Source organism: Poecilia mexicana, unplaced genomic scaffold, assembly GCF_051168715.1.
Source record: "Poecilia mexicana isolate PSO_F unplaced genomic scaffold, ASM5116871v1 scaffold_14, whole genome shotgun sequence".
Taxonomy (NCBI): domain Eukaryota; kingdom Metazoa; phylum Chordata; class Actinopteri; order Cyprinodontiformes; family Poeciliidae; genus Poecilia; species Poecilia mexicana.
This window is the reverse complement of record NW_028263383.1, coordinates 12,971,974-12,977,184: the sequence shown is the minus strand read 5'-3', so window position 1 is coordinate 12,977,184 and position 5,211 is coordinate 12,971,974.

Genomic DNA, 5,211 nt, shown 5'->3' with positions numbered 1-5,211 from the left:
GCTGCTCTACCTTTCTCAGTTTGTCTGGTTTGATTATAATTATATCAATAACTGCTTGTTATTGTTTGATCATCACTGTCAAAACACCGTTTCCATGGTGACAAAATGGCGGAGGCTGAATGACCAAAATCACTTGTTTTCCTATTTTCAGTAAATAAGTTCACAGGCTTGGAAATTGCTGTGAAAATAAAAATATACCACATGTATCTGTGCAGAGCAGCAGGTGGATAAAGTTTCTGTGTAATGCTGAATTGTTAGTAAGTTTATTAATAAATCACTTTTCACAGACATCAAATCACAAAACACTGTACAATAAAAATCAACCTTAAACTAAACGAAAGCATAAAACAGACATAAAAGTGTTTTCTGCTTTTTAACCTGCAGCTCTCTGAACTGCTGCAGGTTAATATAGTTTCACTGGCTGATTATTCAGATTCAGATTTATTCGTGTCTCAAATGAGCAAATGATGTTACAGCAAGTATAAAAACTAAAAGACAAAGTATCAAAGCTTAAAAAATAAAAAACAACAAAACAAACCAAAAGGACATGAAATACAAACCAATGCATGAAGAGCACAGCAGTGTATTTATTTCATTAGTGACCAACTAAATCAGGTGCAAGTCCTGCATTAAAAGAGATTTGGCTGCAGGAACCAAAGAGAGATGGAACCGTCTGAGCCTGATGCCAGACGGCAGAAACTGGAACTCGGCATGTAAAGGATGAGAAATATCAGCAATAATGGATTTAATTTTCCTAATGATTTGTTTTTTACAAATCATTATTTCACTGATAAAATGTCTTGTTATAAGTCAAACAGTATTAAGGAATTATTGTGTTGGGTTCTCTTGTTCAGTACTCATCTTTAAAATGAAACACTTCTTTTCGTTAGATAGCTGTGTTCACTTTATTGCTAACGTTCAGCCTTCGGTTAACTTCATCTCTACTTCTCTGGTTAGAACAGTGCTGCCTTTACACAAGAACTCACTCTCATTGCCCCCTGGTGGACAACAGCAGTACAACATGCACATAAACAAAGTGACAGGATACAGAACTTGCAGCTTTACTTTTCAAAGTAAATTAGAAAACATGAACACATAACACAGAATAACTCAAAGACAAGTTAAGATGAGAACATATTCTAACATATTGACTGAAGAGGAATCCCATATTGTTACTTGGAAGTTAAGATTTATAATATTTGCACTAAAAATTAATTCATGATTAGTTGGTAAGATTTTGTGTTTTAACAGTTAAATGTAGTGAAGTCATAAGTTTCCAAAAAACAAACTTCAGTATTTCTCAAATAAATATATTCAGTTACTGTCCACTAATGGTAAGTAAGCCTGTTTCTGTTACTAGTAGAAAAGTTTTACTTTTTATGTGATTTGTTCAGATTAATATTTATTCAATATTGGCCCCAATCCTTAGTTTGTAACCGTTTACCTGCGTTTAGCGAAAAAAAGAGAATTACAACAAACCAAATGAATAAATCAGCAAAACTAAAGCAAACGACCATATAAGGAAAGGAGAGGAAGATGAAAGAGACGAGAATGAAGAGACGAGGCTAAAGGTCAAGAGAGGCAGGAGAGGGCAGCAGTGACGTGACGAGTCGCTGAGTGTGTATCGGTGTGTGGGCTGTGTTTCCGTCTCGTCTCTCATGAGCCATAAATCTCCATGAACCTCCAGGACCAACTCAGTCTGGGTGAGATTCAATCAGGACGTCTGAGACGTGGCTCTAAATGACAAGAACATGCATTTATGTTACATCATCTGAACCTGAGACTCTAACTGATGTTGCATCAATAAATAAAAACAGCTTTAACTTCAGTCTTTAGGCTCATAATATCAGACATTTATCACAAAGAAACTTTGAAAGATAACAGAGTTTAACTGCAAAAACACAGAACCTACCAAGTTAGTATGTAATTCCTCAAAATTGGTAAAAAGAATTTCTAATTTCACTGGCAGATTATTTCACAACCAATGGGCACTGCACTGTTACCCGGCAACCCCTCGTAACCCAGTTCTAGTTCCACTGGCAGATTTCACTTATAATAAGACATTTTTCTAATGTTATAAGTAAAATAATCTGGCAGTAGGAATCACTGACGTAAAATAGACCCCCACATCTTGCTGAAATCTAACTTGCAAGTTAGTTTAGTCTCACTTCAAGCATATGAATATATTTGAACTGGAAACTAGATAAAAATACTTTTAATATTTTATGCTTTTGCAGTGTTTTGATTTCTTCTGTTTTTTCTTAAGGTAGTATTTTCACTTAATTCTGATTGGTTCTTTTTATTCAAGAAATACACTGACTGAATTAAAACAATCTGTCATTCACTGGTGGTTTATTAATTAACATACACTTTGCAGTTACTTGAGTGTTAACATAATTTTGCGTACAAAAGGCACATGAAACTTCACACCTTTTTTGGCCTTGTTGGTGTTCCATACATAAGGAACAGGAATCTCAGAGCAGAGATTCTTTGTTCACATAGATATAAACAGACATCAGTTTCACTGGACATTCAGATTGTTAATACAAACACAATGCCACAGTTTTGGAGTAAAACTATAGTGAGGATGGAAACCGTCTCCCCAGGAAAACTGTTGGTGTTAAAACAGTCAGACCCCCGGTGCAACGCCTCCTGCCCCCGGTGCGGCGCCTCCTGCCCCCGGTGCAACGCCTCCTGCCCCCGGTGCAACGCCTCCTGCCCCCGGTGCGGCGCCTCCTGCCCCCGACGCGGCGCCTCCTGCCCCCGGTGCAACGCCTCCTGCCCCCGGTGCGGCGCCTCCTGCCCCCAGTGCGGCGCCTCCTGCCCCTCCTGCCCTCGGTGCGGCGCCTCCTGCCCCCGGTGCAACGCCTCCTGCCCTCGGTGCGGCGCCTCCTGCCCCCGACGCGGCGCCTCCTGCCCCCGGTGCAACGCCTCCTGCCCCCGGTGCGGCGCCTCCTGCCCGCCCCCGGTGCGGCGCCTCCTGCCCCCGGTGCAACGCCTCCTGCCCCGGTGCGGCGCCTCCTGCCCCCGGTGCAATGCCTCCTGCCCCCAGTGCGGCGCCTCCTGCCCGCCCCCGGTGCGGCCGGTGCAACGCCTCGTGCCCGCCCCCGGTGCGGCCGGTGCAACGCCTCGTGCCCGCCCCCGGTGCAGCCCCTCCCGCCCCCGGTGCGGCGCCTCCTGCCCCCGGTGCAATGCCTCCTGCCCCCGGTGCGGCGCCTCCTGCCCCTCCTGCCCCCGGCGCGACGCCTCCTACCCCCGGTGCGGCGCCTCCTGCCCCCAGTGCGGTGCCTCCTGCCCCTCCTGCCCCCGGTGCGGCGCCTCCTGCCCCCGGTGCGACGCCTCCTGCCCGCGGCACGACGCCTCCTGCCCCCAGTGCGGCGCCTCCTGCCCGCCCCCGGTGCGGCCGGTGCAACGCCTCGTGCCCGCCCCCGGTGCGGCCGGTGCAACGCCTCGTGCCCGCCCCCGGTGCGGCGCCTCCTGCCCCCGGTGCAACGCCTCCTGCCCCGGTGCGGCGCCTCCTGCCCCCGGTGCAATGCCTCCTGCCCCCGGTGCGGCGCCTCCTGCCCCTCCTGCCCCCGGCGCGACGCCTCCTACCCCCGGTGCGGCGCCTCCTGCCCCCAGTGCGGTGCCTCCTGCCCCTCCTGCCCCCGGTGCGGCGCCTCCTGCCCCCGGTGCGACGCCTCCTGCCCGCGGCACGACGCCTCCTGCCCGCCCCCGGTGCAGCGCCTCCTGCCCCCGGTGCGACAATCCGGCATCTCCTATGGATTCAGTAATGGAGAAAGCAACAGAGAAACTTCTCTATTTTAGAGTAGATTAAAGTTTAACTCCTCTGCTGAACCCTGGACCATGACTGCAGAGTACAAGGCTGTCTGAATGTGTGTGCGTGTGTGTGTGCGTAGGATCCAAAGCAATATTTGTTAGTTTGTGTTATCTACTGACCTCAGGAAGTATTTGTGATTGTGTCTACATACACACGACGTGATAAGGCCAGGAAGAGTGTGTGGACACAGGATGTTGAGTTAACATGAGGGAGGCTGATTCACCGAGGCGGCTGGAGCAACAATCTGCCACGTGGATCCCAAGAACCGATGCAGAGACCAGACACTGTCTGCTTCCTGTCACTATGTAAACACTGCAGCACCAAAATGTTCTAATGCTGCAAAAACAACATTTTACCAACTTTGTCTGGCTTCCTCCAAGTCGCAGAGTGGTCACTCCACCACATTTTGTAGTTTGATAGCAGCAATATGATTATCTAACAGCAGAGAAACTTTTTATTCCCAAGTTTACTAAAGACGTCAACAACATAACACTTGATCATCCAACCCTCCATGTTGGAGTTGGAGTCTGACACACAGGAGGGGAATGAAGAACCTGCAGAACCAAACAGTCAGAGGAACCCAACAGAGTTATTACTGGAGTTATTACTGGAGTTATTACTGGTGTCATTACTGGTGTTATTACTGGTGTTATTACTGGAGTCATTACTGGAGTTATTACTGGAGTTATCACTGGAGTTATTACTGGTGTTATTACTGGAGTCATTACTGGAGTTATTACTGGAGTCATTACTGGTGTTATTACTGGAGTCATTACTGGTGTTATTACTGGAGTCATTACTGGAGTTATTACTGGAGTCATTACTGGTGTTATTACTGGTGTCATTACTGGAGTCATTACTGGAGTTATTACTGGAGTCATTACTGGTGTTATTACTGGAGTTATTACTGGAGTCATTACTGGTGTTATTACTGGAGTCATTACTGGAGTTATTACTGGTGTTATTACTGGAGTCATTACTGGAGTTATTACTGGAGTTATTACTGGAGTCATTACTGGTGTTATTACTGGAGTCATTACTGGAGTTATTACTGGAGTTATTACTGGAGTTATTACTGGTGTCATTACTGGAGTCATTACTGGAGTTATTACTGGAGTCATTACTGGTGTTATTACTGGAGTTATTACTGGAGTCATTACTGGTGTTATTACTGGAGTCATTACTGGTGTTATTACTGGAGTCATTACTGGAGTTATTACTGGAGTTATTACTGGTGTTATTACTGGAGTCATTACTGGAGTTATTACTGGAGTTATTACTGGAGTCATTACTGGTGTTATTACTGGAGTCATTACTGGTGTTATTACTGGAGTCATTACTGGAGTTATTACTGGAGTTATTACTGGAGTCATTACTGGTGTTATTACTGG